Source organism: Piliocolobus tephrosceles, chromosome Y, assembly GCF_002776525.5.
Source record: "Piliocolobus tephrosceles isolate RC106 chromosome Y, ASM277652v3, whole genome shotgun sequence".
Taxonomy (NCBI): domain Eukaryota; kingdom Metazoa; phylum Chordata; class Mammalia; order Primates; family Cercopithecidae; genus Piliocolobus; species Piliocolobus tephrosceles.
Window position 1 is genome coordinate 841,975 of NC_045456.1, and position 23,350 is coordinate 865,324.

Sequence of the window (23,350 nt, forward strand, 5' to 3'; positions counted from 1 at the left end):
CGGGCTCTTTTTTGGTTCCATATGAACTTTAAAGCAGTTTTTTCCAATTCGGTGAAGAAACTCATTGGTAGCTTGATGGGGATGGCATTGAATCTATAAATTACCTTGGGCAGTATGGCCATTTTCACAATATTGATTCTGCCTATCCATGAGCATGGTATGTTCTTCCATTTGTTTGTGTCCTCTTTGATTTCACTGAGCAGTGGTTTGTAGTTCTCCTTGAAGAGGTCCTTTACATCCCTTGTAAGTTGGATTCCTAGGTATTTTATTCTCTTTGAAGCAATTGTGAATGGAAGTTCATTCCTGATTTGGCTCTCTGCTTGTCTGTTACTGGTGTATAACAATGCTTGTGATTTTTGCACATTAATTTTGTATCCTGAGACTTTGCTGAAGTTGCTTATCAGCTTAAGAAGATTTTGGGCTGAGACGATGGGGTTTTCTAAATACACAATCATGTCATCTGCAAACAGGGACAATTTGACTTCCTCTTTTCCTAACTGAATACCCTTGATTTCTTTCTCTTGCCTGATTGCCCTAGCCAGAACTTCCAACACTATGTTGAATAGGAGTGGTGAGAGAGGGCATCCCTGTCTTGTGCCAGTTTTCAAAGGGAACTTTTCCAGTTTTTGCCCATTCAGTATGATATTAGCTGTGGGTTTGTCATAAATAGCTCTTATTATTTTGAGGTGCGTTCCATCAATACCGAATTTGTTGAGCGTTTTTAGCATGAAGGGCTGTTGAATTTTGTCAAAAGCCTTTTCTGCATCTATTGAGATAATCATGTGGTTCTTGTCTTTGGTTCTGTTGATATGCTGGATTACATTGATTGATTTGCGAATGTTGAACCAGCCTTGCATCCCAGGGATGAAGCCCACTTGATCATGGTGGATAAGCTTTTTGATGTGCTGCTGAATCCGGTTTGCCAGGATTTTATTGAGGATTTTTGCATCGATGTTCATCAGGGAGATTGGTCTAAAATTGTCTTTTTTTGTTGTGTCTCTGCCAGGCTTTGGTATCAGGATGATGCTGGCCTCATAAAATGAGTTAGGGAGGATTCCCTCTTTTTCTATTGATTGGAATAGTTTCAGAAGGAATGGTACCAGCTCCTCCTTGTACCTCTGGTAGAATTCAGCTGTGAATCCATCTGGTCCTGGGCTTTTTTTGGTGGGCAGGCTATTAATTGTTGCCTCAATTTCAGAGGCTGCTATTGGTCTATTCAGGGATTCAACTTCTTCCTGGTTTAGTCTTGGAAGAGTGTACGTGTCCAGGAAATTATCCATTTCTTCTAGATTTTCTAGTTGATTTGCGTAGAGGTGTTTATAGTATTCTCTGATGGTAGTTTGTATTTCTGTGGGGTCGGTGGTGATATCCCCTTTATCATTTTTTATTGTGTCTATTTGATTCCTCTCTCTTTTCTTCTTTATTAATCTTGCTAGCGGTCTGTCAATTTTGTTGATCTTTTCAAAAAACCAACTCCTGGATTCATTGATTTTTTGGAGGGTTTTTTGTGTCTCTATCTCCTTCAGTTCTGCTCTGATCTTAGTTATTTCTTGCTTTCTGCTAGCTTTTGAATGTGTTTGCTCTTGCCTCTCTAGTTCTTTTAATTGTGATGTTAGAGTGTCAATTTTAGATCTTTCCTGCTTTCTCTTGTGGGCACTTAGTGCTATAAATTTCCCTCTACATACTGCTTTAAATGTGTCCCAGAGATTCTGGTATGTTGTATCTTTGTTCTCATTGGATTCAAAGAACATCTTTATTTCTGCTTTCATTTCGTTATGTACCCAGTAGTCATTCAGGAGCAGGTTGTTCAGTTTCCATGTAGTTGAGCGGTTTTGATTGAATTTCTTAGTCCTGAGTTCTAGTTTGATTGCACTGTGGTCAGAGAGACAGTTTGTTATAATTTCTGTTCTTTTACATTTGCTGAGGAGTGCTTTACTTCCAATTATGTGGTCAATTTTGGAATAAGTGTGATGTGGTGCTGAGAAGAATGTATATTCTGTTGACTTGGGGTGGAGAGTTCTATAGATGTCTATTAGGTCCGCTTGGTGCAGAGATGAGTTCAATTCCTGGATATCCTTGTTAACTTTCTGTCTCGTTGATCTGTCTAATGTTGACAGTGGAGTGTTGAAGTCTCCCATGATTATTGTATGGGAGTCTAAGTCTCTTTGTAAGTCTCTAAGGACTTGCTTTATGAATCTGGGTGCTCCTGTATTAGGTGCATATATATTTAGGATAGTTAGCTCTTCCTGTTGGATTGATCCCTTTACCATTATGTAATGGCCTTCTTTGTCTCTTTTGATCTTTGATGGTTTAAAGTCTGTTTTATCAGAGACTAGGATTGCAACCCCTGCTTTTTTTTGTTCTCCATTTGCTTGGTAGATCTTCCTCCATCCTTTTATTTTGAGCCTATGTATGTCTCTGCATGTGAGATGGGTCTCCTGAAGACAGCAGACTGATGGGTCTTGACTCTTTATCCAGTTTGCCAGTCTGTGTCTTTTAATTGGAGCATTTAGTCCATTTACATTTAAGGTTAATATTGTTATGTGTGATCTTGATCCTGCCATTATGATATTAACTGGTTATTTTGCTCATTAGTTGATGCAGTTTCTTCCTAGGCTCGATGGTCTTTACATTTTGGCATGTTTTTGCAGTGGCTGGTACCAGTTGTTCCTTTCCATGTTTAGGGCTTCCTTCAGGGTCTCTTGTAAGGCAGGCCTGGTGGTGACAAAATCTCTAAGCATTTGCTTATCTGTAAAGAATTTTATTTCTCCTTCACTTATGAAACTTAGTTTGGCTGGATATGAAATTCTGGGTTTAAAATTCTTTTCTTTAAGAATGTTGAATATTGGCCCCCACTCTCTTCTGGCTTGTAGAGTTTCTGCCGAGAGATCTGCTGTCAGTCTGATGGGCTTCCCTTTGTGGGTAACCCGACCTTTCTCTCTGGCTGCCCTTAAGATTTTTTCCTTCATTTCAACTTTGGTGAATCTGGCAATTATGTGTCTTGGAGTTGCTCTTCTGGAGGAGTATCTTTGTGGCGTTCTCTGTATTTCCTGAATTTGAATGTTGGCCTGGCCTGCTAGGTTGGGGAAGTTCTCCTGGATGATATCCTGTAGAGTGTTTTCCAATTTGGTTCCATTTTCCCCCTCCCTTTCAGGCACCCCAATCAGACGTAGATTTGGTCTTTTGACATAATCCCATACTTCTTGCAGGCTTTGTTCATTTCTTTTTCTTCTTTTTTCTTTTGGTTTCTCTTCTCGCTTCATTTCATTCATTTGATCCTCAATCGCTGATACTCTTTCTTCCAGTTGATCGAGTCGGTTACTGAAGCTTGTGCATTTGTCACGTATTTCTCGTGTCATGGTTTTCACCTCTGTCATTTCGTTTATGACCTTCTCTGCATTAATTAGTCTAGCTGTCAATTCTTCCACTTTTTTTTCAAGATTTTTAGTTTCTTTGCGCTGGGTACGTAATTCCTCCTTTAGCTCTGAGAGGTTTGATGGACTGAAGCCTTCTTCTCTCATCTCATCAAAATCATTCTCTGACCAGCTTTGATCCGTTGCTGGCGATGGGCTGTGCTCCTTTGCAGGAGGAGATGCGCTCTTATTTTTTGAATTTCCAGCTTTTCTGCCCTGCTTTTTCCCCATCTTTGTGGTTTTATCTGTCACTGGTCTTTGATGATGGTGACGTACTGATGGGGTTTTGATATAGGTGTCCTTCCTGTTTGATAGGTTTCCTTCTGACTGTCAGGACCCTCAGCTATAGGTCTGTTGGAGATTGCTTGAGGTCCACTCCAGACCCTGTTTGCCTGGGTATCAGCAGCAGAGGTTGCAGAAGATAGAATATTGCTGAACAGCGAGTGCACCTGTCTGATTCTTGCTTTGGAAGCTTCCTCTCAGGGGTGTACTCCACCCTGTGAGGTGTGGGGTGTCAGACTGCCCCTAGTGGGGGATGTCTCCCAGTTAGGCTACTCAGGGGTCAGTGACCCACTTCAGCAGGCAGACTGCCCCTTCTCAGATCTCAACCTCCGTGTTGGGAGATCCCCTGCTCTCTTCAAAGCTGTCAGACAGAGTCGTTCGCGTTTCACAGGCTTCTACTCCTTTAGCTGAGCCCTGTCCCCAGAGGCGCAGTCTACAGAGACAGGCAGGTTTCCTTGAGCTGCTGTGAGCTCCACCCAGTTCCAGCTTCCCAGCGGCTTTAGTTACCTACTTAAGCCTCAGCGATGGCGGGCGCCCCTCCCCCAGCCTCGCTGCTGCCTTGCGGTTAGATTGCCGCAGACTGCTGTGTTAGCAAGGAGAGAGGCTCTGTGGGCGTGGGACCCTCCCGGCCAGGTGTGGGATACAATCTCCGGTGTGCCAGTGTTACAGCGCAGTATTGGGGTGGGAGTTACCCGATTTTCCAGGTGTTGTGTGTCTCAGTTCCCCTGGCTAGGAAAAGGGACTCCCTTCCCCCTCGCGCTTCCCAGGTGAGGCGATGCCTCGCCCTGCTTCAGCTCTCGCTGGTCAGGCTGCAGCAGCTGACCAGCACCGATTGTCCGGCACTCCCGAGTGAGATGACCCCAGTACCTCAGTTGAAAATGCAGAAATCGCCGGTCTTCTGTGTCGCTCGCGCTGGGAGATGGTGACTGAAGCTGCTCCTATTCGGCCATCTTGCTCCGCCCCCCTCAGGGCAAATTTCTTAATCTAAACCCTTACACAGGGAAGCAACAAACTTTTTAAAACACTTAATCTGTTAGTAAAATATTTCAAATGCCTCCTTCTCAGTTCTTCTATATTTAAAATGGTTGATTTAATTGCATTTGATCATTCTAAGTTTCTTGATAAATGTTGAAAAGACTCACGTTCTGGCTTAGGTTAAAGCAGTGTTCCCCAAAGTGCATTCCACAGAATGCTAATCCTACAAGTGTTAATTGCTGATGTTCAGGGGAGAAAAAAACCTCTTTCCATAGTCACGTGAATTCTGGAAATGCTCAGTTAGACTTAGAACAAAGTTTAACATGTTTCTTATTGTGGAACTTCTCAGAACCTTTAATAGTATGAGTTGTGAATCCCAAGAGGAAGGATAAAATTTAACGGGATTTCAAACTGCTTTCACCATGGAAAATACTTTCTACGAGCTACCTAGCTATAGTAATTTTCCTTAAAACACAGTATGGGAAATACGGGGTTAAAGCCCCAGCAAGAAGTAGGATTATTAATCATCAGGAGAATATCTGCATAGAGTTTAAAGTGCTTATTGTTCAGAGACATTAAAATTTCTGTTATGTGTGTTACTGATAATACTTTCAACTTGCAATTTTAAATATTTGATGCTCTGTGGGAGGGAAGGGTGACCTAGCCATGATAAAATGAGAGAGAGAACACAGAGCAATTACAAAGCATTTTTCCATTCTGATTACTCTTTTTTAAACATCTTCTGATGTCTGTGCATTTTGTCTCTGTGAGATAAAGGTTCTGAATTCCGATGAGACAGATCACAAAGGTGATGTATTTTTAATGAAATCTTCAGGTCGGAAATGCCCAATCCAATTCTTAAGATTAGTTGCCCTATTACCAGGGTGACCATATGTCGTGGTATGTCCAGTATAATCCAGATTTTTACTTGTTATCTCTGTGTAATTACTAGCACCTCCTTTTAGTCTAAAAAATAGTACTATTTTGGATAACAAATTATACTGTCACTATTCCAATTACACATGTGTGGCAGATTATATTTTTCAAAGAGGTTGCAGCAGTATCTCTCCCGTCCATGTGCCAGTCTCCCATCAATAAAAGGGGTCTAATTTCTCTCCTGGAATCCAGAAGGGCCTATGACACACTCATAACCAATAGAGTACAACATAAGTGACACTGCCTGATGTCCCAGCTGAAGATATAAAAAGCAATTCTGCAGTCTCATTTGAACCCCACGTTGGAGCCCTTAGTCACCATGTGAGCAGTCTGATTGCCCTAAAGGAGAGTCATACTGTGAGGAAACCCAAGCTAACCCATGTGGAGAAATCACATGGAGAAGCCCTGAGATTCCAAGGAGAGAGAGATGCCCAGCCAGCTCCCAGATTCTCTAGCTCTAGTCATCATCTGACTGCAACCACATGAGAGATCCTGAGCCAGAAGTGTCCAGCCACAGGCTTCCTGGAATCCTAATCTGCAGAAATCATTAAATAATAAAATGACCGTTGCCATTTAAAGCCACTGTTTGGGGGTGATTGGATATGCAAGAAAAGAGAAATGGAGCACTGGAATTTGGATCAGACAGAAAGTTAGAGGGCTAGGGGTCCACTTACCTTGTTTTGAATTTGAAATTAGGCAGCAGATATTTAATTGACTTTCTGAAATTCAAGTTAAACTGGAGACTACATAGAAATGTTACATCCAAGTACCCCCTATCCAAATATGAATTTGCAAAATAACATAATTTGGCAAAATACAAAAGTACCAAAGAACAAGTCTATTGCCTATCTTCAAGCTCTAATTATACCTCTTGTTTGTTTTTATTATGTATAGAAAAGAGATTATAAAACATACCTATTTAGCTTAAATACTGAGAGCAAGACGAATGTGTGTACTTTTGCCACCCAACTATAAAAATGGAACATAACTAGAACCTTCGAAGTGCCCTCCCCAAGTTTCTTTCTGAATTACCACCTTCTTTCCCAGAGGTAAACACTATGCCACAATTTGAAATTTTTTTCCTCTTAATTCTCTGTAGTTTTACAGCTCACATACTTTTCCTGAGGCAATCTATTACTTAACTTTTCCAGGTTTTTAGCATGAGAGCATGCAGTTATTTTTTGCCACTTAGTTCTTTTGCCTAAATGTATTTTTTTAGATGTATCCATGTTAATGTGTGTAGCTGTAGTTCTCTCCTTCACTTGTTACGTAGCTCTTATTTCGGTTAACTAAATCGATGGGGAAAATGAGACATGCTCACTTGCTTCAGAAGTTTCTACAGAGTAAAATGAAAGACAAAAGCAAGAAAATACAAAACTGATTTGAAAGCATTTACAGTTCATACATAAAGGAAAAAATCATCTGTTCATCTCTCAGTTCTGAAGTACTCAAGTCAAACCACTTTGGTATCTGAGTCAAGTTTGTATGGTGTCTAGCTGAGAAAGCAGCCTAATATTTGCATCGTGTTAACCCAGCAGCAACAAATTTCTTAACACACTTTCATCCTCTCCTCACTATGATCATCATAGTGACATAGGCTTCCTAGATGTTCACCCATACTACTTCTTCCTCTTGGGTTCACAGTTATATATTGGTGCCATGTGACTGATTCCGGCAAGTGGAAAGTTAGCAGAAGTGATATATCCCTATCCAAGGCCTCACCATGCTTACTCCTCCATAAAAATTCATGCTTTCTATTCCCCACAAGATGATAAAGTCAGAGATGGCCATATTATAGGTTGCAAGAAGCCTGGATCCCATAGTTGCACTAGGAGATCTGTCAAGGAGAGTCAATTGTCCAACTGACACTGGGCTATGAAAAACTGAGATTTTAGAATTCTTTGTTGCAGCAGCATAACATTGCCTTGTCCAGTCATTATTATGATTAAGTGTTGCAGAACACAGTGATGAGCTGGAGGACATTAAGTTTTTTTGTCTTCTGTTTTTTGGTTTTTTTTGTTTTTTGCTTTTTTTGAGACAGAGTCATGCTTTATCACCCAGGCTGGCTCACTGCAACCTCTGCCTTCCAGGTTCAAGCAATTCTCCTGCCTCAGCCTCCTGAATAGCTGGAATTACAGTCACCAGCCACTACACCCTGCTAATTTTTTGTATTTTTAGTATAGATGGGGTTTCGCCATGTTGGCCAGGCTGGTCTCGAACTTCTGACCTCAAGTGATCCGCCCACCTCAGCCTCCCAAAGTGCTGGGATTACAGGCGTGAGCCATTGCGCTCAGCCTCTGTTTTTAAAATTCTGCTTTCACAGAGGCCCAGCAGTTTTGGTGAGGTTGGAAGAGAGTGTAAGATAAAATTCTATTAAAAAATAGCAAATACCGTTGATTGAATCCTTATTTGCCTGGCAACGTGCCACACAATTTATAAGCAATATTTACTTGGTTACTTACAGCAACTTATGAAAGAGGTACTATTTTAATCATCAGCATTCCATTTATGAGGAGCCTGAAGTCTAGATATGGGAAGAAACTTAAGGTTGTAGAGCAAGTGAATTCCAGGGTCACCACTTGAACTCAGGGCCTTTTTTCTCCAAATTTCATGCTATGAACAATGATACTTAACTTTAAAGTTTCCAGGGACAGATCAGTTTAGTAAAAAGTAATTTCAGCTGGAGGCGGTGATTGGAAAGATTCCAGTGTTTCCCTGCCATAGTTTCCACATTTTTGATACTCTCACTCTGCCACAGCAAGTGGGCTTACTGAGGGAGTGTGGGATGGGAAATATCCTTAACTATTGCTACTTGCCTGCAGATGCCTCATTATTGTCACTGCCAGGAAAGCAAACTCGAAAGGGAGAAGAGGCAGAGAAGTCTAAGAACAGGCTCTGTGATGTACATCAAACAGCCCTTGGACTCATCCAGAGCTGCTGGCAACCCAAAGATAAATTGAGTTGCTTGTGTCTGTGTTGAGTTTGAAAGTCCAGTGTTGTTTTGCAGATGAGTATTTGAAATGCCCAAAAAGTATGTCAAGGCACCATGGCTGTTTAGGTATTCCAAATTGCATGTGGAGCTTGATATGTGATTGTCGCTTAATAGAGTTTGCAAGTGACATATTTATTAGACATTGATGAATCTCAAAATTTGGAGAGGTTCAGATAAGCATCCTGAGAATCAAACTCATCAGTTGCACTTCTGACATGTTAAGGATTTCCTTTTTTAGTTTAGAAGCAAGTTACTTTCATGATGCCTTCTGAGTATGAAAAATTTGTGTAAGGAAACTACTTTTCATTAACTAGAGGAAGGCAGCACTATATAGTCTGTGTAGAAATTAAAGAGCCTTTTAGGATAAGATAATGCAGTGAAAAGAAGCACAACAGACAAGAGGTGAAATTGAATAGGAAAGAGATAAGAAAAATCATATATAGAAGCAGCAGGGAAGAATTACATCCGGAATGGGAGGAAGACATAAAGGAAGAATTTTTGTTTGAAAGGAGTGTGCTTAATCATTGACAGTTTCCATGAAGAAATATCATGGGGGGTGGATTAAGAACATTCCACATTAAAGGAGGCTTAAAGAAAGATAGTCAATCTGTAAATGTTTTTCTTACTAGAGGAAAAGATAAATATTAATTCAAAACAATAGATCATCTGAAATTCACTTTGTACTTGGAATGAAGTTAGAAGCCACTGCCTCTTATACATATAAACACAAACACATTTTGTGCTCCCTACTAGTTCTTGCCAACTGTAAGCAAGGGGTATGCATGGAGGAATCCAACCTCACCCACATCCCATATCAACCCAGATAAACCACTTAAGAAGGATGGAATTAATATGGTTGCCTCATAATCCTCAGTAAGCTATAAAGATTGTGTGTGTGTGTGTGTGTGTTTTTTCCTTTTTGAAAAGCAGATGAGATAATATGCCTATGGTATCAGGATAATGTTCCCTGTCAGCAGAGGGAGAAGGGAGAGAAGAGATAAAAGAGGAAGTCCCTTTAATCTGAATTGCTTTGTGGCTGGAAATTCACAAGTATAGCCTGGAAAGCCTGGAGAGCTACTGCACTGCTGCTCACGCGGTGCTGATAAGCAATGCAGTTTATTTCCATCATCTCAGGATAACTATAGGGTGACCACCCACGCGCATGGGTGAAAGGAGAAGGAAGATGAGAGGGAGCAGAAAGCCTCAGAGAAGATCTCCCCTCGTAGTCTGGCTTTACTACCCTTTATTTTTGTTCATATTCCCAACCCTATCCCCCCTGCCTCTTCACCCACCTTAGTGCACAAGTGCAAGAGTTAATATTAAGCCATGACTAGGAAAATGGAATGATGCATTTATAGCAGCAACCGAGGTTAATTCCAAAGTCTGCCCATAGATTTATGTCAAGTATCTGGCTCAGCTCTAAGTGCATAGTTAGCATACACAAAATGTTAGTTTTCTTCCCTTTTAATCACCCTTGCTCCTTCTAATCTCCAATTTCTCGGATTGATTTATTTGGGGCTGGCATCTAAGAGTAGGTTGACTAGCTGTCTTTAGGGACTTTTGTCTCAACAAAGAAGACTACAGACACCAAAAGTTTGAAAACCCCAATCCATGAAATGTGTGATAACTCATACAAAACAAAATAAGTCATTTGGGCCTCTGCTCTTCTTCTTAACATTTGAAAAAATAACAAATAATAACTCTTTTCTCTTTCCTAACTTGTTACCAGTAAAAGAAATTTGTTACTGACGTATTTTGTCTCAAAGTTATTATCTTGTGTTTTTCTAGAAACAAATTGATATTAATGGTAACAAAAACAATGAATTTTATACATCAATAGCTAGCCAGTGGCCAGTAACTGAAGTAATTTACATATATTGCCTCATTTGATCCTTACAACAACCTTCAAAGTGGTTATTTTTATCACTAACTTACAACTTTCTGATTTTAATTAAATTAACTGACAGGAACCCTGGTAAATTATCAGAAAAATTGCTAAATATGTTGCTAAACCCTACTAGGACTTCCATTAATCTTTACTGAAAAGCAAATTCAAGATTGCAGTGTTGCTTTAATAAGCATGAGCTAACCATAATACAGCTGAGCTGGAAAATGTGGATGACTCACTTTACAATCACCCCCCTTTGCCTGCCTGTAGCTAACACTATCAAGCACTTCCTTATGTTAGCATTTAAACTCATCCAAATAAATTAATTGATGGAAAGATATTGGAGATTATGTAATTACTTCCTCTGGCTCCGGTGGTGTTGCCATCTGACTTCCAGGCAGCAAGATGAGATCTAAATTAAATGCAAATAATTGTTCACAATTAGAAAATGAAGTGCCTGGAGAACCCCATGATATTTTAAACAAGCTGATGTACTTGCCATCGATCAACAGTTGAGGCTTTCTAGCATGTACTTGGCTTGAGTCCCAATGATGACATTCTGCATAGCAACAAGATACCCTTCTACATCAGAGACAAGAATTCCCAAGGATTCATCCTCCAGTAAGAAGTGAACTTTTACTTAGTTGTATGCATAAAAAGTCTTCGTAGTTCAAATTTCTGAGGGTTACCAGGTAGCTGATTTCAGGTCATACAGGGGCTTGCAAAAGTACCTAAATAATTATTTAAGTTAGGCATCTTGGATAGATTAAATATATCTAACCTTCACTCAGCACAGTTACGTGGGTGAGTTTTGTATTGCTTTGATATAATTTCTAGCTCCCCCACCCCCCAAAAAAAGCCATTTTCTTTATCAAGATGTTTCTCAGGATCTTCAGGGATGTCGTTGATATGAAGTGATCCATCCGTACCTATAATGATGACATCTAACCAAAAAAAGAAAAAAAAAAAAGCATTGCCTTTGAAATATGCTAAAAAGATACTATCTTTTCGGTAGAGAGAAGGGCAGAATGATGAAGGAAAGACATAGCCTGAAATAAGAAAATGGTTCCAAGAAAATGCCCTTAACAGGCTAACAGCTTAGATGGATACAAAGGCTTTTATAAACACCACTAGTATAAACACCACTAGTATTCATTTAGTATAGGTAGCAGACAGCAGCAAGAATTGGAAAATAACTTGGATGTGATCACTGAAGGAACAGAGGGAGGCAAAACATATAAGCTGCTTTCTGAGCACAAATCTCTGTCACCAGAGAGCACAGTTGGAATGTCCTCCTTTCCTGATTAGCAACCATCTAATCAAGGACACCGAGTACCTGCCAGGTCTATATACATGTCACACAGAGAAGAAACAGAAGGGTTCAGGCCAAGATGTTTACTACCTATTATATGCACCAGGTTAAGAACAATTTTAAAAATAATTTTTTGTCATAAATGTAATGGGATGAAGTAAGTGAGGGTAGTTTTTTTTTTTTTTTAATAGAAAGTCTTTCCAGAAGTCTTTACTAAAGAAATCCAAAACGTCAACATGTGTCTATATATAGCTAAGGTAAGAGGGCATATGAATAAAGCAGAGAAAATCCAGAATATGTATATACAAGTATTAACTACAGATTTAAATGGAACAGTTGTCTAAAGAAAGTCTTCTCAGCCTGGAGAGGCAGAAACTACGTTATACAAAGGCCTTCAAGTAGAATATTTGGTAAGATTTGCCCACAATGTTACTACATTATGGTTAAGTCTTTAAACTGCAGTACTAACCCGTTTGATTGCAATGTGAAATATCACTGCTCAAGTCCCCCACCCCTGGTGGATATGTAACTGGGGTCATAGAGTAAATGTGTTTTCTCCCTATTGTCATATTACACAGGAAAGCATATTAGTGGGAATCAGAATGCTTTGTGAGTAAGGAACCAGAGCAGGAGGAGAAGTTATTCAAAGATTTCTTATACCAGCATCAGATGGTCCAAAATAGGGATATACCTGCCAGATGGGCAAGAGTGTAGCATCTGCTTGCCTGGGCATCCTCTCTGTTGTTCGGCATTTGGAAAAGCTTGAATATTGCTGGCTTTTCAGTGTCTCCTTTTTCTCCTTGTATTCCCAGTGCCTGCCTAGCATACCCCAAGGCTCAAAGATTATCTCAATTGTGATTGAAAAGTAAATGAATTAATGAATGACCTTCTTGTCTGATGTATAGTTTTTTCTTTATATTTCTTATTTCTTTGAGACAATCTTGTTCTGACCAAAAAACAGTGGTCTGTGCCTTAAAGTGACTTTGCATATTTCTGTTCTAATCCTGTGTGTGTTTTTGTGTGTGACATTGAAGCTGAATTCTGAGCTAAGTAATTCACATTTGAGAGAAAAATGGGATGGAAAGTCTGGTAGGCATTATAGTACAAAAAAAAACCTACTATGCAAAATAAAGAAAAGAATACTCAAGGAGGCTGTCATGCTCCTCAGAATATCTTTGGGTTTATTGATACATTTCTTGATCTTTACAAGCTGACCCTTTATATAGTTCCTTCTCCACTCTGCAAAAATTTATTAAGATGACAGCAGTCTTGGAATGATCTTGGACTTTCAAAGATCACAGGATGGTTTTTATGTATAGTCATGACTTCCTCAAGTCAACTTTTAAATATGTTAAGGTCTGCACTTAACAGGAAAGAAATGTAGACTTCTGTTCAACCTAAAAGGATCACATAAGAATTAGGACTTACTTTGCAAAATGAATTTGATTCCCCTAGCAGCTCTCAACCAACTACACTTTCAACCTACATCTTGATGTAAGACACTTGAAAAATTGTGATGCCTTTTGAGGTCATAATGCAGCATTGGAAACACAACTGCATTGCGAGAGAAGCCATGATGGTCAGGCACTTTCATTCTTAAGCCCTCTATTTCTTAATGGTCACACTATTTAATGATGATTCTTAAAAGACTTGTGGGTGTTTACTGATACCCAACAGGGAAATTGTTTAGGGCTTTTTATTCTCTCCTTTAATTCAAAAATACTTATTTAAAAGGTAGCAGACACACATGATAGCTAAAAGTGCCCTGAAGGAGATAAATTTGTGTTGAATGCTACTTGCTTGTCTTTTTATAAGATTCATAAGAGTACATTTTAATCTCTTTACAAGGATATAGTTGAGGTATTGAATATTTTAAAGCCTGGACAAGAAATGGTGAGTATTGAGAATCCTAAATTAGTGCTGAGCTATTTCCATGTATCTCTAATATCCAACTAAGCCAATACTTCAAGATTTCTTAGGTCTCAATGATTTATGCATTATTTCTATCATTCTTTTCTAAGTTTCTGTTTGCCCTTTATTAAAATAAAACATAACCATAGATTCTTTTCTTATATGGGCATGTATAATATGTCTTGCATGTATAAGAAATAACATACAACAAACATAAACACATCCAAAGGTCTTTGATATTTGGCATTAAATGTTATCCCTTACAAATATCTCCCTAAAGGGCTCTTTGTCAGTTTTGAAATGGGAGGCACAACAATTTCAAGCAGCTATGTAAATATGTCAAGTAAAAATGAAGTTAATATTTATTTGTAAAGGCATTTACCATATTTAGATGCACAAACATTTGGCCATTTTTAGTCTTCCTTCAAATTGAATGACTTCCAAAGACCACAGAAAAATTGTTGTGGGGAATGTTGTCAGTGGATATGTCTCAAAATGAAAAAGGGAATTGGAAGGGTATTTTAATTCTTGAGCAAATATAGAGAATCTTTCAAATAATCTAAGGAAGAAGAAAAATCATCCCTGAACATAAATCAGTTGGGAAAAAATCGTTTGAATTCCATCACTGGATGAGACTTTAATGGATCTCAGAGAGAAGCAAAACACAGTAATTAAAAATGAAAAGAAAGGCAAATTAAAGAATGCTAATAATATTAGTGTGGAAATGGGTGCCTTGGATGAAGCAAGGCAGGACTTTAAATAAATGATTTTGTAATGGACCCATCTGTCTGCTCTGCAAAACTACACTATAATCTGGCACAAATTTTTGTGTGTTGGGCTGAGAAGATGCTAAGAAATTGAAATTTCTTGTGAGCAGTAGGTAAACACTCTTTGTTCTCATTTATCTTGAATTATAACTGATCATGATGACTTGAGCATCTCAGTGAATACTTTTCCAAGCCCAGGCTGTCAAATTCCAAAGGACAATACTTGTGATACATCCATTCATTTGCATCCTTTCATGACTCAAAACCAATCACCTATAGTCGGTTATCCTAATGAGTTGAGAGTCTCAAATTCAATCATTATTACAGTTGATGTATGTAGCCTTACAGAATGTAAGAAACATTTGCTTGGTGCAAATAAGCTAGCATCTTCTTACCTATTCAGATTTATAGGAATTATCTGCTCTACTACTGCTTCTCCTTACCACCATTTAGTCAGCCACAAGTCATAGAGCACCTATATTAGACTCAGCTGTACCCAAGGCACAAGGGCCAAAAAGATGAAAAAACAGGTATGCCACCCTCAAGAAACTACCTACATAGTGAGAAAGATGGACATACAAGCACATAATTACAACACAGTATTAACTGGTAGTAAAATAAGGTTAGATATAAGAGCCTATAAGTACAAGGAGGAGTTCTAAAGAAGGCTCCTCAAAGAGAATGATGTGCTAAATTCGTTTTAGGTCTGTAATATGACAATAATAACAACTACAGCAATAGCTGCAATTTATTGAGTGCTTCATACATTTTAGACACAGTGGTAAGCAGCTAGCATGATTAATTTTATTTCAACCTTTTAGTGACCCCAGGAGATTGATATTATTTTCTTCATTTACATAGGAGAAAATTTGAGCATGGAGAATTTAGGTAAGATTCCCACTGTCACACAGCTAATGAGTGGAGCCAAGGCTTGAGTCAAAATCTGTCAATTTTCAAGCTGCTCTGTTCTTATAATATTTTAAACATTTTATTTTGATATAATTTTAAAGAAAAACTGTAAGAATAATATAAAGAATTTCCATATGTCCTAATCTATGCTTTCCAATTGTTAATACTTTTACCATATTTGCTGTATCATTCTCTACTCTCAATAGATAGATAGATAGAAGATGGATACATACATATGTAACTACATACATCTATAATTTTTCTTCTAAATCAATTGAGAGTTAAGTTTCCAGCATGATGCCCCATTATCTCTAAATACTTCAGGGTTTATTTCTAGAAAGACAAGGATATTCTCTCATATTTGCACTATAATTACCAAAATCAGAAAATTTAACAAAGATTATATATATATATATATATATATATATATATATATATATATTTTTTTTTTTTTTTTTTTTTTTTTTAATTTTTTTTTTCCTAGGAGTCAATAAATCCAGGATCACGTGTTTCTTTTAGGTGTCATGTCTCTTTGGTCTCCTTTATTCTGGAACAGTTCCTCAGTTCTTCTCTTTCATGACGTTGACGTTTTTAAAGATCACAGACCAGTTATTTTGATACCTATTTTTTTTCAAATTGGAGCAGTCTGATGTTTCATCATGATTAGATTCAGCTTATGCATTTATTGGTAGGAATACCACAGAAGGGTGGTTGTGTACTCAAGAGCCTCATATCAGGAGGCTGTGGTGTCAGTTTGTTTCATTACCGATAACATTAACTTTGATCACTTAGTGGAGGTGGTGTCCACCAGATCTCTCCACTGTAAAGTTACTATTTTTCCTTTTGTAATTAGTAAGTGTTTTGTGGAGGGCATAAATATCCTGTTCCACAACAAACGTTCACCCACTAGTTTTAGCATAATGACTGTTGACTGAATTAATTATTGGTTATGATGTCTACTAAATGATTATTTCCTAATTCCATCATTTCTTGTGCATTCATTCATTCATTGGAATTCTGTCACGAAGAGCTTTCCCTTCTCCCATTTTTTTATATCATTTATTTATTCATATTTGTATAAACTCATGAGTTTGTAGTCAGTGAGTTATAATTTGTTACTATCATTATTTACTTTGCTGTTCCAATTGTCCTAAATTTGGGCAGAGTATCCCCTTCAAGCTTGTTCCTGTGTTCTATGAACATGTCTCAATCATTCTTTGAGGCTACTTTCTGGCACCACAAAATTTTCCAGATTCACTTGGACTTTCCCTGCCCCATCCCTGGAATCAACCATTTTTACAAAGTAAGTCTTTGTTCTTCACTGCTTCCCTTTTGTTTTGTTTTTGTTTTTGAGACAGTCTCGCTCTGTCACCCAGGCTGGAGTGCAGTGGTATGATCTCGGTTCACTGCAACCTCCACCTCCCAGGTTCAAGCAATTCTCTTGCCTCAGTCTCCCAAGTACCTGGGATTACTGGAAAGCACCACCATGCCCAGCTAATTTTGTATTTTGAGTAGAGGTGGGGTTTCACCATGTTGGCCAGGCTGGTCTCAAACTGCTGACCTCAGGTGATCCATCCACCTCAGCCTCCCAAAGTGCTGGGATTACAAGCTTAACTGCTTCTCTTTTTGACCACTCACCAGTTTTTGTTTTTATACATGGGTAATACAGGTATTTTCATATCTGTATTAAATACAAATATCTATTAAGGAGTCATTTTCACAACTACAATTATAATACGAGCTGCACCAAGCTAGTTTGGAGTCAATGTATAAGTCCTCAAAATGCCTTTCAAATCCTCAAATAAAGGATGACTTGAGTCCTAGCAAAGATAAAAAAAAAAAAAGAAAAGGAGAGCAAGAAAAGGAAAAGAAGGATAAAATATACACAAGAAAAGTAATAAAAATAATGTTTTATACCTTCTCTGGGTCAGGCACTGAGATAAATACTTTCACATGTAACCTCTCACTATATTCCTGCAGCAGCTTCTTGGAATAGAAATTATGATCCTCGCTTAATATGAAAATAGAGGTTCAGATATTTCTATGACTTTCCCTCACCTACACAGTAAGTAAGAAAAGTAGGAATTGAATCTATCCATGTCATATTCTAAACCAATCTTCTACCCGGTGCTGCCTTTATACAATTTTAATGCTAATTCATGTCCTATATCCTATTTTTGTAATTGGCCAGCCCTCTACAACTTACATAGTAACTCTTTATTTACCCATTTCCCAAATACCAGAACACCTTATGCTCAGACAGATGATAAAGGCTTTCCTTAGCTCTAAGAACAACCTGTTACAGTATACATCTTTCCCTGAATTAGGATTCACCACCTGCTTTTTAGGTTGGCTTTATTTGCTGAACTGTGAGGCACAGTATTCTAGAACCAGTTGACATATCACAGACAGCCTTTATTCAGCAGGCTATAATTAATGCCTCTTGTAATAAACACTATACCTGGTGTCTCCGTTTTTTAAAACCTGTAAATGTTGGAGGAGAAATGCAGTTCACTCATCAGTAGACAATTTGAGACCATAAGGAATTTTCATTTCTCTAACAGGGCAAAACTAAAATGTCTGATTATATAGCAAAGCAAGGTGATGGTTATGGTGTTTGCTCTGTGCATGAATCTATTACAGATCAAAACCAAGATGCATCCACAGGTACGTACAAGTTAAAGCAGTCAGGATTCAGGCAGGCTTATGTGAACCTAACGGTAAAATATGAAGAAATACTCCCCAGTAGAGCAACTGGGAATAGATAATAGCTAATGTTTGCACGTTATAAAAAGCCTATTCATGTACATTTGCATCTCACATAACCCTCTGAAGGAGAATGGATGCATCATTTCATCTTCATTTTACAAGGAGAAATATTGGGATTCAGAGAAATGAAGTAACTTCCCCAAGATCTCACAGCAAATCAACTGGCAGTTGATACTCAAACTCTGCCTAGTGCTCTTTACACTACACTATGATTAAAGTTCTTCAAATTAGATTTTTGCTAGAACCTCACTAGGCTTAATCAAATCAATGTGAGCAGATTTAATATTTAATAATAATCCCACATTATTCCTTGAAGCCTCTTAATAAAATATAGAAGAAGCAATGTGGGGTTCTTTCTTCTATCCTTTTAGTCAAAATTATGTTTTGTCTTTTAGTAGATCACAATACAATGTATGAAATATATTTTGACCAAATTAATCCTTCCCTGTCAATTAGAAATACAAGATGCATTCTTGCTATTTTACTATTATTTTTAAATTTAAGTTTTCTGGTATATAGTAGGTGTATATATTTGTGGCATACCTTAGATGTTTTGATACAGGCATGCAATGCGTAATAATCACATCACGGAGAATGGGGTATCCATCCCCTCGAGCATTTGTTCTTTGTGTTATAAACAATCCAATTATACTGTTTTATTTATTTTAAAATGTATAATTAAATTGACTGTAGTCACCCTGTTGTGCTATCAAATGGTAGATCTTATACATTCTTTCTAATTATTTTTTGTAACCATTAACCATCCCCACCTGCCCCCAACCCTCAACCCCTGACTAGAGGTTTCCCAGCCTCTGGTAACCATTCTTCCACTCCATGGGTTCCATTGTTTTGATGTTTGGATACCACAAATAAGTGAGAATATGCAGTGTTTGTCTTTCTGTGCCGGACTTATTTCACTTAACATGATGACCTCCAGTTCCATCCATATTTTTGCAAATGATAGTTACCATTTATTATTAAAACAAATCCATAGTGACAGATATATTGGTACTCCTATTTTTTAGATAAAAGTCCTGAAGCTCAGATGACACAGCTGATAATCAGGGAAGCCAGGGCAGAATCTCATTGTTTTGCACATCAAAACCCATTCCCTTGACAACTTGGCTATACTACACTATTAGAATGTTGCAGATACTATGGTAGATACGAGTCTACCACTGATCCCCAATCCTTTCTCACAAAGGAAGTCAGTGAATTACCTCCAACCAGCAGTGCCTGGTCTCTTTTTCCATCATTCATTTGTATGTGCTGCCATGGTCCCTCTCTCCTATCTTCTGCAGCCTTCTGAGTGCAATTAAAACATGAATTTTCCTTTTGCAGGAACCTATTAGGTCTCAATATTGAGTCCATGTAAGTATCACCTGGAGGACTTGTAAATACACAAAATTTTGGGCCTTATCCCCCAGAGATTCTAATTTAATAGGTCTTGAAGGAGGGATGGAGCAGGTCTTGAGACAGTGCTTTTCTTTATTTTAAAACCAAGTTAGTTCTGTCTTCTTGTTGAAAATTTATTAATTTCAGGAGTACATGTGCATGTTTGCTACATGGGTATATTATGTGATGATGTTGAGGTTTGGGCGTCTAATGATCCTGTCACCTGAGTAGTGAACATTGTGTTTGATGAGAAGTTTTTCAACCCCCTGTCCCCAATCACTTTTGAAATCTCTAGTGTTTATTCCCATATTTGTGTCTGTGTGTACCCAATGTTTAACTCCCACCTATAAGTGAGAATAAGTGGTATTTGGCTCTCTGTTCTTGCATTAGTTCACTTAGGATAATAGCCTCCAGCTTCATCCATGTTGCTGCAAAGAACATTATTCCATTCTTTTTTATGGTTGTGTAGTATTCCAATTTATACACACCCCACAATTTCCTTATCCAATCTACTGTTGATGGGTACCTGGGTTGATTCCATGTCTTTGCTATTGTGAATAGCGATGTAATAAACATATGAGTGCAAGTATCTTTTTCATAGAACAATTTCTTTTCCTTTGCATATATACCCAGTAATGGGATTGCTGGGAGAAATGGTAGTTCTATTTTTAGTTATTTGAGAAATTTCCATACTGTTGTCCATAAAGGCTGCACTAATTTGCGTTCCCATCAATAGCGTATAAGCATTCCCTCTTCTCTGCAACCTCACCAATATGTTATTTTTTGACTTTAATAGCCATTCTGACTGGGGTGAGATGGTATCTCATTGTGGTTTTGATTTGCATTTCTCTGATTAGTGACACTGAGCATTTTTCAAGTTCGTTGTCTGCTTGTATGTCTTCTTTTGAGAACTGTCTGTTCATGTTCTTTACTTTTTAATGGGGTTGTTTCTTTATTGTGAATTTGTTCAAGTTCCTTATAGATTCTGGATACTAGTCCTTTGTCAGATGCATAGTTTGCAAATATTTTATCCCATTCTGTAGGTTGTCTGCTTACTCTGTTGATAGTTTCTCTTGCTGTGCGGAAGCTCTTTAGGGTCCAGTTATCAACTTTTGTTTCTGTTGCATTTGATTTTCATAACTTGGTGGTAAATTACTTGTCTAGGCAAAGAGATAGTGCTTTTCTAACAGATTCTCAGATGATGCTTATATTACAAGTCCAGAAACCACATTTTGCAAACCACTGCCTTAGACTGGGAGGAAAACAAAGTCAATTTACCTCATTCCCTATCTCATAGTATTCCTGTTGGGGACTGAAATCATTTGACAATTTTTTTTTTTTTTTTTCCGAGACAGGGTCTTGCTCTGTCACCCATGTTAAAGTGCAGTGGTGTGATCTCGGCTCACCGCAACCTCTACCTCCCAGGTTCAAGCGATTCTGCTGCCTCAGCCTCCCAACTACAGGCACAGGCTACCACGTCCAGCTAATTTTTGTATTTTTAGTATAGATGGTGTTTCATCATGTTGGCCAGGTTGGTCTTGAACTGCTATCCTCAGGTGATCTACCCAGCTGGGCCTCCCAAAGTGCTGGGATTACAGGTGTGAGCCACAGCACCCAGCCTGTCTGCCAATTTTTAAAAAAATCATCCATCATATCTCAGCACATTTTTAGGCACTGTATATAAAAAGATAAAGAAGCTATTACCCATGATTTCAAGGAGGTCATAACTTGATAGGAGACAGGCATGTAAACAAATAAATGCAATAGAGTATGACAAGGCCTACAACAGGGTAAAACAAGATATAATCAGAGGACCAAGAAATGGTGACTTCTCTCCTTAGAGGTTACATAAAGGTACATAAACAGAAGGTGTAACAGTTGAAAAAGAGTCCTCAGTATAGGTACAAGAGGTACATTCTAGGTGATCAGAAGTATGCTCAAAGCCACAGAAATACAGTGTTTGGGGAGTTAGAAGGAATTGGTAGGTTTGTTTGTATGGTTTAAATGCTGAATATGCTGGTTAGCAGCAAGAGATATATTAAAGGAATATGATGGAACAAACAGTGAGATTGGGTCTTGTGTGTAATCTAACATACCCTTTTCTTAGGATTGGGAAAGAAATGTTAGTGTTTCTATCAGTGGAGAGCATTATAAGACTCGAGCTTGAGAAATATCACTGTGGACAGTGGTTGGGAAGATGAAAGAACACGGTGACAAGGAGCACAAAGACTTGAACAAAAAGAGTGAGACTGTAGACTGGGATGCCAAAGATTTTAATACTAAGTAAATTCTGCCTAATTTGTAAATGCCTGTACACGTTGTATTGTAATTATTTCTTTATACGTCTCTCTTACACAGTAGACTAACTCCTTTGTCATTTATCATCAGCACCTATGATAGGGCCTGGCTTTAGTAAGAACTGAAGAAATGTGGACTGAATGAATAAATACATTAATGAAAACCTGTATACAATTTATTTTCCTTTGGACTTCAATCTCATTCTCTTTAAAATGAGGAGAATTCATTTTATTCTCCCCAGCATGTGATAAATGAATGAATATTAATAAAGTGATATGTGATTATTAGGAAGCAAGTCGAAATGGGTAGCATTCTGGTGATGGGATTTATCATACAAATGATAACCAGTTGAACCTTCATTATTGGAATAAAATTTCTGAAATTATCTCCAAATTGCTTTGGTATAGATAGCCGGACTAAATTAAAAGTGTTATTACAGAAGTCTTCAAATGTCCATTAATTCTTTTGTGCAAGTAGGTTAATTTGCAGAAGATTTACCTATTCCTATATGAAACCAAGGCACTGCTGGTTCTGTCAGATAATTTTCTCAATTACATCTCTAGGCAATTAAATAAGTTGCAAAAAATACACTTTACTTCTTCTGGAAACTCCCATTCGGAAGGGAGTGAGATTCTTACCCATAAGAGACTATGTGTCCGTGGTCTAAAAAGAAATTTTAAATAAATTTTAAAACAACAGATTTTAATCTTATCTACTTACTTTCCTGATCAGTTCTTTTCCTGACACCGTGGTGTTTTCAAAACCAAGACATTTTCATGCTTCTGTGGTTTTACTTGTTCCTCCTATTGACAATGAGAAAGTTCAAGGATACAAATTCTAAATAACAAAAAGAAATAATGACGTAAGAATTTGGCCGGACATGGTGACTCATGCCTGTAATTCAGCACTTTGAGAGGCCGAGGGAGGCAGATCACTTGAGGTGAGGAGTTCAAGACCAGCCTCTCCAACATGGTGAAACCCCTGTCTCTACTAAAAAATGTTGATATAATATTAGAATATCAATTTTTGTAATTAACCATATTAAGAGTTAAAATAAGAAAAATAACATAAATGTCTTGACACGGTTAAAATTGATAAAATTGAATTCTGTGTTACATAATAAAACATTGCAATCCTTGAATAAATCAAAACTGGTCATAATACCAAGCTCTTCCTGCCCTTGGTAGCTAGTCACCATAAATTTCCATCCCTTGGTGACCTCGGACAGCAGAAAGAACAGCAAGCACCATTTCAGTGTGCTTTCACCCAGCCACAGAAAGATCCTGTCCTTCCAGTTTTTTAAAGGGCTGTGGCAGGGCTATAATGACCACTCCATACCTCTCCACAAGAGAAGTTCTTGGTGGTTTGAGGATACTAAAAGGGGAGATAATTGGCAAGTCTGGTTTACAGAAAGAATCTTTATCCACATCAAGAGGGTACAGCATGAGAATGTTAACAGGGTAACTGTCTACATTACTCACCACAGCACAGGACTAATATCAG

The 23,350-nt window shown here is 38.1% G+C and overlaps 1 long non-coding RNA gene across 2 annotated transcripts in view; it reads left to right on the forward strand.

The window, feature by feature from the left end:
* LOC116418598 overlaps positions 1-23,350 on the forward strand; it is a 916,691-nt gene that overhangs the window by 671,532 nt on the left and 221,809 nt on the right. The window contains exon 5 of one of the 2 annotated variants that reach the window (XR_004228701.1): positions 19,180-19,314. The exons of the other annotated variant lie outside the window; for it this stretch is intronic. This is a non-coding gene — a long non-coding RNA (uncharacterized LOC116418598). The remainder of the gene's footprint in view (positions 1-19,179; positions 19,315-23,350) is intronic. 2 annotated transcript variants of the gene reach the window in all.